The 15099-nt window shown below is 38.7% G+C and overlaps 2 non-coding genes across 2 annotated transcripts; both read right to left on the reverse strand.

The window, feature by feature from the left end:
• Positions 1-453: 453 nt before the first annotated feature.
• Positions 454-639, reverse strand: LOC123940966. The gene has a single exon (XR_006818125.1). It is a non-coding gene; the product is annotated as a U2 spliceosomal RNA (small nuclear RNA).
• Positions 640-3898: 3259 nt separating this feature from the next.
• On the reverse strand, positions 3899-4006 carry LOC123941085. Its single transcript, XR_006818178.1, has one exon. It is a non-coding gene; the product is annotated as a U6 spliceosomal RNA (small nuclear RNA).
• Between the last annotated feature and the right edge of the window lie 11093 nt (positions 4007-15099).

A 15099-nucleotide genomic window follows, 5' to 3' on the forward strand; every position in this document is an offset into this window, starting at 1 on the left:
ATGACCATGACCCTGAGATCAAGAGTCTCATGCATTACTGACTGAGCCAGCCAGGCACCCCTACTATGTAAATTATTATCTCAACAAAGCTGTTTTTAATTTATTGTTTTAATTATTATTATTATTTTAAAAGATATATTTATTTATCTTAGAGAGAAAGAGACAGAGAGCATGAGCAGGAAGGGCAGAAGAAGAGGGAGAGAAAATCTCGGGCAGACTCCGAACTGAGTGCAGAGCCTAACGTGGTGCTCAATTTCATGATCCTGAGATCACAACCTGAGCCAAAACCAAGAGCAGACACTTAACCGACTGAGCCACCATATTATTGTTTTTTAAGAAGGCTCCGTGCCCAACACGGGGCTCGAACTCATGACCTCAAGATAGAGAGTCACGTGCTCTACTCACTGCGCCAGCCAGGCTCCCCAACACCATCACAAGTTTGAAGCCCCCGGAGGGGAGTGCACTGTTCCTGGAGGCCCTGCAATTCCAGCTCAATGCATGGAGTGGACAGAGCAAGTTCCTACCCCATCTCCCTGCTCCTAAAACCCATTTACTATATTGTCTTCAGATAAAGGACATATCAGATATTAAACTGATAAGGACAGATGCTAGATCTTAGCCAAAAGACTAAGCATAAAGCTGTTTCTAAAAATAAGAACTGAAAAGAAACAGTTCTTTCAGGACCAGCCCAAGATGACCTTATACACCTAGGTTGACTCATCTGTAAGCCCATGGTAGCTATTATACTTTCCACACCGGAGTCTCTCTTCTAGTAAGAGCATTTTGACATCCGAATCCAGATACCATTATGTCAAATCAGGCTTGGTGACATTTCAAAAATTAGAATTTACAATTTCTATGTAAACGGAATTATTATTTTGTTAGCCAACTCATGGTACCAATGCCATGTTCAAGAGTGAATACATTATTGAATCAAGGGAAGCAAACAAACCACTTCCCTAATCTGGGGAGATGGTGGCATGACTGGCAGCCCAGGAGAGCTTCGGGATCTTTTCTTGAACCAGGCAGCTGTTAGCGCAGCTCCTGGGGCAGGACAAGAGGTATTTAGGGTGTAGACTTAAATGCCTCCACTAACAACTGCGGTATGCTGCCTACACACATCTCCATCACCACAGAAATGTAGGGAAATTATATTAGGAAAATTCATCTTGTTTAAAGGCACAGGAATGAATGGAATATTCTGGGGTCAACCTGACTAATGTTTCTGCTCATAGCAAGTGGTGCTCCAACTTGGGTGTGTATCAAAATCTCCTGACTTGTGAAAAAGGCAGATTCCCAGGCCAGGCCCCAAGGCTGCCAGATTGAATGTCTGGGAACCAGGTCTAGAATCTGAATCTTGAAGGAGCCTCTGAAGTGATTTGTGCTGATGGTCTTCAAAACACAGATGGAGAAACACTGAATAAAGAAGGAGAGAAAGAGAGAAGGAAAGCGAGCAAGAAAGTAGGAGGAAAAGGGAATGAAAGGAGAGAGAGAGGAAGCAAGGAAGGAAGGAAAGAGAGAATAAGGAGTTAAGAATAAGGAGGGCCCAGCGAAGAAGATGAAGATGAACATACCTAGTCAGGCCTTGCCTCAAGCACCTCTGCTGAATTTAGTCTTTGATTCTTTCCCAACCTCTAACTTTGTCTCGTCTCTACATATTGTACTGTGCCTTCATCTTCTCCTGCCTCTTAGCCTTGCTTTTAGGTCCTGTGGTGGACAGGGGGCCTAGTTTTAAAGGGTTTTCTCTTGCAACCCCACAGCCCCCACCTGCCATGGGACAAGACCGAGCTAGAGGCAGACTAATCCTAGCTCACTCACTGGCCTGTAGGGTGGTTCTCACTTTGGGACCTGGAGAAATACTTACAGGGGAGTCTGTGTTCTAAAACCCTCAGGGAGAGAAGCACAGAGGGACAACAGTGTCAAGTTCAGACACTGAACTTGACAACCCATCCCCGAATGGAATCCCTTCCCTAGTGAGGACACCTGCCCACTGTTGCACAGGGAGAGAGGAATGCCCTCCTGCCTGAAACCCTACATGTGGTCATGCACCATTGACTCCTTAGCTCCAGAGATGCTTCTTCTCTCAGTCTTCCTTGGCAACAACCAAGGGCATTGGCCCTTAGCTTTCTCTGGAAGATTCTGACTCCTCACCAGACCGCAGGGGTAAACTTTGACAGCCATGTTTGTGACATGTGACCCACCCCCTCAGTCACTGCTGACCAGACCAAGAGTGGACATGTAACCCAAACTGACCCAATCAGAGCCCCTTTTCCTGGAAACTTGAAATTATAACTAAGATATTCTCATCCCAGCATTGGCTGCTGGGAGGGGTAGAGAAAATTCGGGGGCTTAAGCATAGCTTTTTCCCACACATGAGGAATGAAATATAGGTGAGAGAAAGGAGAGTTGTATGATGGAGAGGGTTCCCCTGGGGTGACTCCATCCCATTTCCCAGTTCAGATCCCTTCTAGGCCCCTGCTGACTTCCTGTACCTTGGTTACATCAGATATTCCAGTATCATTGAAATAAAAGGTCCTTTTACCATTTATTCCATCTCTGACCTGCAGTCAGAGCCCTCACTAATCCAGGCATCCACACAGGTACAATCACATTTCCCTTTGCCTATCTCTATCCTTGTTTTTACTCAAATCCCTTCCTTCTGTAGACAGGAAGGCAGACCACGTTATCTTACTTACAGTACAAAATGAGAGCTTTCCTCAAAAACTGATTTGGTTTGAATCACTGACTATAATATAATCCGTTGACTATGTTCAAAATTATAAAATATTATTCATTTTTAAGTGCAAAATGGAACTATGGTTTTGTTTTATTTAAAAAAAAACCTTTGGGAAGCCTGGGTGGTTTAGTCAGGGGGTGTGTAACTCTTGATCTCGGGGTTGTGGGCTCGAGCACAACGTTGGGTATAGAGATTACTTAAAAATAAAATCTTTAAAAAATTTTTAAAAAAATGAAAAAGAATCCTTGGGTTCCTGGGTGGCTCAGTCGTTAAGAGTCTGCCTTCGGCTCAGGTCATGACCCCAGGGTCCTGGGATCGAGCCCCACATCTGGCTCCCTACTTGGTGGGAAACCTGCTTCTCCCTCTCCTACTGCCCCTGCTTGTGTTCCCTCCTCGCTGTGTATCTCTTTCAAATAAATAAAATCTTTAAAAAAAAAAGAAAAAGAAAAAGAATCCTTGTCAGGGTGCCTGGTTGGCTCAGTCCGAAGGGCATGCAATTCTTGATCTTGGAGTCATGAGTTAGACCCTCACATTGGGAACAGAGATTACTAAATTAATTAAGTACATACATACATACATACATACATACATACATAAGAATCTGAATCCTTGTCTTTTAGAGTTACATATTGAAATATTTATGCCTGAAATTATAAGATGTCAGGATTTGATTCTAAATAATACTAGAGGGCCAGAAGTAGGTGAGGGAATAGATAAAACAAAGTTCACCTTGAGCTGATAATTGTTGAATACGGGTGACTTGGGTTCATCATACTAGTCTGTTTGCGTTTGCATATATTTTAAATTTTCCATAATAAGAAACTCTAAAAATAAGGATGGAAATTTTTTCAGGGGGAATACCTCTGAAATAACATGAAACTATCAACATTCAAAAGTAAGAAGAAGCTTCTTAAATTAGCGATCTAAAAATAAGACTCTAAAGTCAGTTACCCACAGCGGGAGTGGGTCTCATGCAGCATGTAGTTAGTATGTGAGTAAAAACATGCCATGTGCGTATGACCCCATTCCCTTGAATGAAAATAGCATCTTGTGTTCAACTCATCTCAAGATACGATCGTGATGGTATCAACTTCAACTCATGATACCATCTAAAATAAAATATTCTCAGATCCATAGATTTCCTTTAAATTTAAACAAAGCACATTTAACTATATACTGAATAGGTTTGTATGTCTTTCTTGCACAGAGACCATGCTAATCTTCCCTGGATGGTTCCAGTTTTAGTCTATGTGCTGCCAAAACGAGCACAAGATACTTAGTAGTTTTTATTTTATTAACAATTATTTGGTGTATTTCAGAGTAAGAAACCGCTCAAAGTAGAACATTTTCCAAATAGGTTGAAAGCATGTGTGTCAGAAAATAAAGCGTCTTGAGAATTCTCCAATGTCTCCAAAAAGCTCACTGTGTCCTCTTATTTAGAGGAGCGAGTAGGAGGGAGGAGGAGGGAGGATGCTTGTTGAGTATTCAAGAGCGGCTGATGATTCTTTATATATTCATTATGGTTAAGAGTGTCTTTTCAGGGGGGTGTGGATCTGAGGAGAAATATTTAGTTTTCCTTTTGAGTGTGGTTGTCCATTTCACCCCCATGCTGACCCATTTTCAAGGGAACCAAAGTATATTCTCTGTCAGAGGACCCAAGGGGGCCATCTTCTCCTTGCATGACCCACAGCTGTCTTGATTTTATGATTACTCTCACACCGTGGACACATTTGGGGGCCCACATCTGAGACCAGAAGTCCCCAGCTTCCCTTTTAGCCTCTGAGTGCCCACTCCTTTATCATTTCCCATCCACAGCACGACTTCCTAGATCGAGGGTGGTGCTTACTTTGATTGGACTTTTGCAACACTCCACTCCCGATGGATCTTTCCATGGTAGGATTTTGCTCTGCTAACACCTGTGTACTCAAAGCAATGCATTCTGTGGTCTAAGTTGTAGCTCCATTGGTTCTAAGGACTAGAGACCCACTCTCTACTTCATGGAAACAAGAAGTCATTGTAAGGACATTTTTTTCATCAAAATGCATCAAGACTAAAAAACAAAACCATTTCTCCATTCAAGAACCTAATGACCCCCTTCATTATATCTTCAGGTGTTCATGAATTAAATGAACTAAAGCTTTAGAATTATGAGGATGGCATTTAAAAATCTTTTTGTTAATGTAAAATATTTACACCACAAAAAAATAAGGCAAATAATATAGCTGAAACAATAAACCAATCAATAGTTGGCATCATTTTTCCACAGAACCATATTTTTTTACAGACATGGTGATATAGTAAGAAGTAAAAGCTATATCAAGCCCCCTCGTCACTTCTCACCCCCAAGCCAAGCTAAATTTTAGGTAAATTGCAAATTTCAGACCTTAAAATGACGTCTTAAAGAAATTTTAAAATATAAAATATTTAAGTATATATTTAAATTTTTATTTTTGTATTTAATTTAAATATTTTAAAAAATAGGAGGGCTTTTCAAATCAAAATTCTTCTGTGGGTTGTATTTCTGTAGATATGACTGGCTATGGAACAAAGTTTAATATTGTTATACATAATTTAATTGTTTAAGACTAACACAGTAAAATTGCTTAAGGTTAGATGTAAGAAAAATTTGATGTCACCTAGTTAGTATGTTTGCACAATAACTTCAGATATTAAACAAATGGTTTTGGAATATTTTAGTCTAGGACCCTCAAAAAGAAATATATTTTATAAATCTATACAGTAAATCCTGTATGAGCAAGGGCACTCTCTTTTTGTTTTAATTTTATTTTTTCAGTGTTCCAAGATTCATTGCTTATGCACCACACCCAGTGCTCCATGCAATATGTGCCCTCCTTAATACCCACCATCAGGTTCACCCATCCCTCTACCTCCCTCCCCTTCAAAACCCTCAGTTTATTTCTCAGAGCCCATAGTCTCTCATGCTTCATCTCCCCCTCTGATTTACCCCAATTTGCTTTTCCTTTCCTTCTCCTAATGTCCCCTAATGCATGTTATTCCTTATGCTCCACAAGTAAGTGAAACCATATGATAATTGACTCTCTCTGCTTGACTTATTTCACTCAACATAATCTTCTCCAGTCCCGTCTATGTTGCTACAAAAGTTGGGTATTCATCCTTTCTGATGGAGGCATAATGCTCCATTGTATATATGGACCACATCTTCCTTATCCATTTGTCCGTTGAAGGGCATCTTGGTTTTTTCCACAGTTTGGCGACCGTGACCATTGCTGCTATGAACATTGGGGTACAGATGGCCCTTCTTTTCACTCCATCTGTATCTTTGGGGTAAATATCCAATAGTGCAATTGCAGGGTCATAGGGAAGCTCTATTTTTAACTCATTAAGGAATCTCCACACTGTTTTCCAAAGTGGCTATACCAACTTATATTCCCACCAACAGTGTAAGAGACTTCCACAAGGGGCACTCTTATTCAGATTCCATTAATACAGATTGACTGTATCCGCTACATTCATATGTTGAAGCCTAGTCCCCAGTGTAATGATATTTGGAGGTGGGGCTTCTGACAGTTAATGAGGTGACAAGGTTGGAGCCCTTACCAATGGGATTAGTGCCCTCAAAAGAAAAGACACGTGAGGGATCTCTCTCTCTCCCCCTGATGTGAAGTTCTGACAAGAAGTGTCCAGTGTCCACCAGACACTGGATATGCAAGTGCCTTGATCCTGGACTTGCAGCTTCTAGAACTGTAAGAAGTAAATTTTTGTTGTTTACGCTACTCAGCCGATGGTAATTTGTTATAGCAGCTGGAACTAACTAAGACACTCATCACACCAGATGGAGTGACCGTCTCCTCTGTGGTAGACAGTTTCTTCTTTCTTTCCCCTCACAGCATTAGTTTTTCCTCAACAGCATTATTGAGGTCGAACTGGTGGACAATAAACTATAAATACTTAAAGTATAAAACGTTGTTTCAGCATGAGTACATATCCATTGAAACCATTACCACAATCAAGATAATGAACATATGCCTCACTCCAAAAAATTTCCTTGTGCTCTTTTTAATCTCTTCCTGCTACCCTCCTAAAACATTCTAAGAGACACTTGTTGGGATGTGGTTGTTGAAATACAATCTGACTCAAATAAACAGTTCAGAGAAACCACCTGTCTCATACATGTGAGCATCACCATTTGGCACACAGAGTTACCAGAGGTATAAACTCTTAACTAAAAATTTTATTTTTATAATTCACATACCATAAAATCACCCTTTCAAAGTAAAAATAAAATTAATTTCAGAGTATATTCACAAAGCTGTGCAACTATTTCAATGATCTAATTCCAGAACATTTTCACCGTTCCCAAAGAGAAATTCTCTACCCATTAGCAGTCAGTGCCCAATCGCTCCTCCTTCCAACTCCTGGAAACCACAAATCTGTTTCTGTTTCTATGCATGTGCCTGTTCTGAACATGTCATATAAATGGAATCATACAGTATGTGGCTTTCCTCACTTATTCATCCATGTTGTACCTTATATCAGTATTTTATTCCTTTTTATGGCTGAATAATTTTTCACTGTATGGATAGGCCACCTTCTCTTTTTTCATCCATCAATTGATGGACATTTAGATTGTTTTCACCTTTCAACTATTATGAATAATGCTTTTATGAACATTCGTGTGCAAGTTTCTCTGCAGTCATATTGTTTTCATTTCTGCTGGGTGTATACCTAGGAAGGGAAATGTAGGTCATATGGTAACTCTATGTTGAACTTTTTGAAGAATTGCCAGACTGTTTTCCAAACCAACTGCAGCCATTTTACATTTCCCATAGGTAAATTATGAGGATTCCAATTTCTTCACATCCTGGCTGACACTTGTTATTACTTGCCTTTTTGTTATTATAACCATCCTAATGATGTGAAGTGGTATCTCATTGTGGTTTTGATTTGCATTTTCCTAATGACTAATGATGTCATGCCTCTTTTCATGTGCTTACCAGTCATGTGTATATCTTCTTTAGATAAATGTCTATTCAAGTCCTTTCCCATTTTAAAAGTTGGTTTATTTATCTTCTTATTAAGTTTTGAGAGGTCTTTACATACTCAATGTATAAGTCTTCTATTTGATATATGATTTGCAAGTACATTTTCCCATTCTGAGTTGTCTTTCAAATTTCTTAATAAAGTTCTTGGAAGCAGAAATGCTTTTTATTTTGATGAAGTAAAATTTCTCTGTTTTTTCTTCTGTTGTTTGGGCTTTTGGTATCATATCTAAGAATTCATTGCCAAATCCAAGGTAATGAAGATTTACCCCTATGTTTTCTTCTAGATGTTTTATAATTTAACTTGTACATTCAGCTCTTTGATCCATTTTGAGTTAATTTTTATGTATGGTGTGAGTCAGGGCTGTAACGTCATTCTTTTCTCTGCACCATTTGTTGAAAAGACTATTCTTTCCTCATTAAATTGACTTTGCACTCTTGTTAAAATTGACCACATGTGTTTGGGTTTATTTCTAAACCCACTAGAGACTGCTTCACCTAACAATAGCAGAATACATATTCTTTTCAAACTCACATGGAACATTCACTAAGATAGGCTATGTATTGAACCATAAAACAGACCTCAACCAAAATTTTTTGAAAGATTTTATTTATTCATTTGACAGAGATCACAAGTAGGCAGAGCAGCAGGCAGAGAGAGAGGGGTAAGCAGGCTCCCTGCTGAGCAGAGAGCCCAATGTGGGGCTCGATCCCAGGACCCTGGGATCACGACCTGAGCCGAAGGCAGAGGCTTAACCCACTGAGCCACCCAGGCGCCCCTCAACCAATTTAAAAGTATAAAAATCATACAAAGTGTCCTCTCAGGCCACAGTGAACTTAAACTAGAAATTAATTTTAAAAATAACTAAAATATTTGGGCATTAAGCAACACATTTCTAAATAACACATGGGTTAAAGAGGAAGTCCCAAGAGAAATTTTAAAATATTTTAAACAAAATAAAAATGTAAATACAACTTATCAAAATTTGTGGGATGCAAGGAAATTTATAGTATGAACAATATATATTAGAAATAAAGAAAAATCTAAAATCTGTAATCTAAGCTTCTACCCCAAAGGAAGCAGAAAAGAAATAATAAAAATAGAGCAGAATTCACTGCAATTGAAAACAAGTAAACAATAGAATCACCAGTGCCAAAAGCTGATTCTTTGAAAAGATTGATAAAATGATCAACCTCTATCCAAGCCAATCAAGACAAAAAGAGAGAAGACACACATTACTAGTACTAGAAATGTAAGAGTGGGACTTAAGAGTTTCCAGTTCTGCACGTAAGAAGTTTGGAAGTCACCACTCCTTCCTAATAAGTAAAAAGCTGAACAGACTGAAAAATCAACAACTCTTCTTGGATCCATAAAAAAGGGGACAACACGGGGCCACTGGGTGCTCAGTGGGTTAAAGCCTCTGCCTTGAGCTCAGGTCATGATCCCAGGGTCCTGAGATCAAGCCCCGCATTGCATCGGGCTCTTTGCTCAGCAGGGAGCTTGCTTCTTCCTCTCTCTCTGGCTGCCTCTCTGCCTACTTGTGATCTCTGTCTGCCAAATAAATAAATAAAATCTTTAAAAAATAAAAAATTTAAAGGGACAACACAGGGCAAACTGCTGCTGTAAGGTTGGAGACAGGGTAATACAAGGAGTCAAAACTTACTGGAGTGGAGACTCTTTGAAATGCAACTCTTGAAGAGAAGATCATGAAAGATAGAATAAAAGATGTGAGGTGGGTCTCTAGGAAAAGGCAAGGCTCAAGAAACATGGACATGGGGCGCCTGGGTGGCTCAGTGGGTTAAAGCCTCTGCCTTCAGCTCAGGTCATGATCCCAGGGTCCTGGGATCGAGCCCCGCATCGGGCTCTCTGCTCAGCAGGGAGCCTGCTTCCTTCTCTCTCTCTGCCTGCCTCTCTGCCTACTTCTGATCTCTGTCTCCCAAATAAATAAATAAAATCTTAAAAAAAAAAAAAAAAGAAACATGGACAAAGGTAGGGGAAGATCAATAAGACCATCTACAAAGGTGGAGGGTACTTTGTTGGGGGGGAACAAGAACATTTCAGTGGGCACTTGCACCACTCCTGGTTCCTGGCTAATAAACCAGCTACTGGTAGAAAGAGAAGTGTCAAATGCAAGGAAACAAGTACTGCAGTGTGAACCACTATCCGTTTGTGCCAAAGTATTCACCCATTAGGAAAAAAAATGAGAAAAATCAGTGCACCAAAGTGAAATTATCATAAAGGGCAGTTAAAAGGATAGCCTTTTATTGTGAAAAGTTTTGAAGTTAAAATGTCTCTTTTTTTATCATATACTAAAATAAACACAAAATGGATTGAAGACCTAAAAGTGAGACCTGGAACCATAAAAATCCTAGAGGAGAGCACAGGCAGAAATGTCTCTGACATTGGCCATAGCAACATTTTTGTAAATGTGTCTCCTGAGACAAAAGAAATAAAAGCAAAAATAAGCTATTGAGTTTTCATCAAAATTAAAAGCTTCTGCACAGAGAAGGAAACAACGAAACTAAAAGGCAACCTACTGAATGGGAGAAGATATTTGCAAATGATATATCTGATAAAGGGTTAGTATCCAAACTATATAAGAAACTTATACAACTCAACACCAAAAAACACAAAAATCCAGTTAAGAAATGGGCAAAAGACATGAACAGACATTTCTCTAAAGAAGACATGCAGATGCCCAACACACACATGAAAAGACTCTCAACATCACTTATCATCAGGGAAATGCAAATAAAACTACAATGAGATATTACCTTACACCTGTCAGAATTACAAAGAAAAGAAAAGAAAACAAACAAACAAAAAAACCACAAGAAAAAATAAGGGTTGGCAAAGATATGGAGAAAAAGGAACCTTCATGCACTGGTGGTGGGAATACAAGCTGCTGTAGCTACTGTGGAAAACAGTATGAAGTTTCCTCAAAAAGTTGAAAATAGAGCTACCCTACAATCCAGCAATTACAATATTGGGTAGATACCCCCCAAAAGACAAAATTCTAATTCAAAGGGATTCATGCATCCCTGTATTTGTTGCATCATTCTTTACAATGGCCAAATTATGGAAACAGCCCAAATGCCCATCAATAGATAAATGGATATGGAAAATGTGGTATATAGATAGAAAATGGAATATTATTCGGCTATAGAAAAGAATGAAATCTTGCCATTTGCAATAACAAAGATGTAGCTAGTGAGTATAATGCTAAGTGAAGTAAGTCAAAGATTGACAAATACCAAATGATTTCACTCATAAGTGGAACTTAAGAAACAACAAAAATGAGCAAAGGGAAAAAGAGAGAGAGAGAGAGAGAGAGAGACAAACCAAGAAACAGACTCTTAATTATGGAGAACAAACTGGTGGATACCAGAGGGTAAGTGGGTAGGAGGAAGGGTGTAATAGGTGATGGGGATTAAGGAGTGCACTTGTCGTGATGAGTGCTGAGTAATGTGTAGAATTTTTGAATCGCTGTACTGTTCCAGAAACTAATATAATACTGTATGTGAACTATACTGGAATTAAAATTTTAGAAATATCTTTTTTTAAAATGAAACCCTGGGATATAAGTGATTGTTTTGACTTTTTAAATGTCATAATTGGGGTGCCTGGTTGGCTCAGTTGATTAAGCATCTGATTCCTGATCTCAGCTTAGGTCTTGATTTCAGGATTGTGAGTTCAAGCCCCACATTGGGCTCCATGCTGGGCATGGAGCCTACTTTAAAAAAATGTCATACCTGGCAAAGTAAAAATTAATAAGCAAATACCAAACATATCAACAATGTTTGGTTAGCATATTTTTCTGGTCTATAAAGCAAAATGGTTTGGGAAATACTAATCTAAACATTTCAATATTATATAGGATTCCTTATAATTGTAATAGTGTAAGATATTTCTTATATGGGGGCGCTGGAGTGGCTCAGTAGTTAAGCATCTCATGTCTTATCCCAGAGTCCTGGGATCAAGCCCTGCATCAGGCTCCTTGCTTGGCAGGAAGCCTGCTTCTCCCTCTCCCACTCCCCCTGCTTGTGTTCCTTCTCTTGTTATCTCTCTCTCTCTGTCAAATAAATAAATAGAATCTTTAAAAAAAAGATATTTCTTATATGTTGCTTATATTTAATTTCAAAGCTGAATGAAGAGTAAAAAAAATGTGGATCTATATCATGTATACATGTAGATGAAAAATTTTAAAGTACCATCAAATATAACTCAGGGCTATTTTTACTCCTATGCCTCATGAATGTACTGTGATAAAAATTTATGTGTGATAAAACCTAGTAATGATATATTACCTTTTTATGTATTTCTGGATGATGCATCCATCCTTTTCAGTGGATATCTGAAGCTCACTTTTTTCTTTTCTTTTAAGATTTTATTTGTTTATTTCTCAGAGAGAGAGCACGAGCACACAAGCAGGGGGAGAGGCAGGCAGAAAGAGACATAGGCTCCCAGCTGAGCAAGAAGCCCATTGTGGGACTTGATCCCAGGACCTTGGGGTCATGACCAGAGCCAAAGGCAGATGCTTAACTGACTGAGCCATCCAGGCATCCCTCTTTTCTTTTTTTTAAAAGTTTATTTATTTTTAAGTAATCTTTACACCCAATGTGGGGCTTGGACTCATGACCCTGAGATCAAGACTCACATGCTCCACTGACTGAGCCAGCCAGGCTCCCCTGAAAGTCACTATTTTCATCTTGAACTTATCACAGCCCACCTTCAACTGATATCATACCACTTCACCTATAATGTAAGACTCTTATGGAAAGAAGCTTCCATTTCCCCCCTCCCATCCTCTGTGCTCTTAATATTCTACATTTTGCCTCTATGTGTATTATTAACTTCACAATATATTATTATCAGTTTTGTGCTAGACTATACATCCTTCACAAGAGTGATGCTGCTCACCGGTCATAGGGTGATTAGATCAAAATGCCTGAAAAGGTAACTTAGGAGTGTTGTAATGAAAAAGTTGGGAGTCACTGCTCTAGGCAGTCAGTTACCTTTTCATGAAAATTCAAATGTAGAGGAAAATCATATTTAATTCATACCCACATATTTACCATTTCCAGTGCTTTCTATTCCTTTGTGTAGATTCCAATTTCCATCTGGTATCATTTTCCTTTAGTCTGAAGTGCTTTCTTTTTAAACATTTCATGCAGGTGTGCTGGTGACAAGTTTGGTCAGCTTTTATTTGTCTGAAAAAGTTTTATTTCACCTTCATCTTTGATGGATATTTTTGCCAGATGTAGAATTCTGCATTGATAGTTTTTAAAAACACTTTAAAGGTAGCTTCCTGGGCACCTGAGTGGCTCAGTCAGTTAGGCCTCTGACTCTTGGTTTCATCACAGGTCATGATCTCAGGGTTGTGAGATTGAACCCTGCATCAGTCTCTGCACTCAGCAAGGAGTCTGCTTGGGATTCTCTCTCCCTCTTCCTCTCCCTCTTCCTTACCCCTACCCCTCCCTCTCCCGCCTTGTGCTCTCCCTCTCTCTCCCATCTCCCCCTCTCTAATTAATTAATTAATTAATTAAATCTTTCTAATTTCTGACAAGAAGTCCACTGTAATGTTACCTTCTGTCTTTTGTCTTTTCCCCCCTTTGTCTGCATTTCAGATATTCCCACCATCACTTGTTTTTAGCAATTAGATTTTGATGCATTTGGCTTGATATGTGTGTGTGTGTGGTGTATGAGTGTATTTTGTTTGAAGGACATAGAGTTTTTTGGATCTGTGTGTTAATAGTTTTCAAATTGGAAAATTTTTCAACCATTATTTTTTCAAATGTATTTTCAGCCCACTACTCTTTCCTCTCTTTCAGGGTCTCCAATTAAATATATATTAAACTGGTTTATATTTTATATTCCCTGCAGATCCTAAAACTTCATTGTTTCCCCACTCTTTTTCTCTATGTACTTTATTCTTGGTGGATTCTGTTTCTGTGTTCACGTTTCCTGGTCTTTTCTTCTACAGTGTCTAATTTTGCATTAATCCAAGACAGTGAAAATTTAATTTTGTATATGGCATTTCTACCTCTACAAGTTTCTTTTTTAAAAGTTTCTCATTTATCAAATATTTCTTTCATATAAATACTTATACTTAGTTATATTATCTGTTTTAATGTCTACTAGCTTCCTTGTATCAGTCATTGGTAAGTCTCCAATGACTGATTTTGTTCCCAGTTTTCTTGCATATCTTATTTTAAATTGAACGGTGGATATTGTCTGGATTGACTTACCTTTAAAGACTGTTTCAGAAGGCAGTTTTTTTTTGAAGCTATCAGTTTGATACCCTCCAAGGCCTGTTTTTAAGATTTGCTTGACCTATCTAGATTAGGTTTCTTCCAGGACTAGTTCAGCCCCAATGCTGCTCTTGAGTCTGCAATGAATGCTGCTGCTATTTCTAATCTGGCTGGCTGAGGAAAATGTCCTCCAGCTCTGTGTGGGCTCTGGGCATTGTTCAGATTGTAATTCTCTGCCCACTCTTTGTGTAGTAGGGGGATTCAGTCTAGCACTCAACAAAACAAGGCCTTCACACAAATCTCAGGAGTTCTTTCTGTGTATAGGTCCTTCCTATCCAGTGCTCTTCCCTTGCTTCAGCCTTCCTGAATTACAGTCCATGTCTCCTTCAACACAGCAAGGCCATCATAACCTACTTTACCCCCTCTTAGCACCATGGTTCATAACGAGTTTGTTTTCTTTTTTAAGAGCTCACAGCCCAGAACGTTCTGTCATGTGATATCTGATAGTGTTTGGTTTATAGATATTTTAAAGTTTTCTAGCCCCTTATGGTAGAGTGGGAAGACAAGACTGGAACCACTTATTAAATCATGGCATGATGCAGAAGGATCACAAGTTTTGATATACACTCTTTGTTGTAAGATCATGATTGAAATGATTCAGATTTTTAAAATTACAGTATTTTCTAATTCTTTGTGATTTCTTGTTTTGGTTTGTTAATTATTTAGAAGTGTGTTGCTTACTTTCCAACATATAGGGATGTTCTGGTTATCTTTTTGTTACTAATTTCTAGATAAATTTCACAAGAGGGCAGCTGGCTGGCTCAGTCAGTAGAACATGTGATTAATCTTGGGGGTCTGGGTTTGAGCCCAAGTTGGGTGTAGAGATTGTGTAAAAATTTTAAAAAATCTTTTTTTTAAAAAAAGAGATAAATTTCATGAGGGCCAGAACACATTCTCTGTATAATTATTATGTTCTGAAATTTGTTGAGATTTGCCTTTTGGCTCAGCATAATATTATCACTTTTGGTAAAGATATCATGGATACTTCAGAATGTGGTTATTTTGTACTTAACGGTCATATATATACAA

Source organism: Meles meles, chromosome 4 (assembly GCF_922984935.1).
Source record: "Meles meles chromosome 4, mMelMel3.1 paternal haplotype, whole genome shotgun sequence".
In the NCBI taxonomy this organism is placed as follows: domain Eukaryota; kingdom Metazoa; phylum Chordata; class Mammalia; order Carnivora; family Mustelidae; genus Meles; species Meles meles.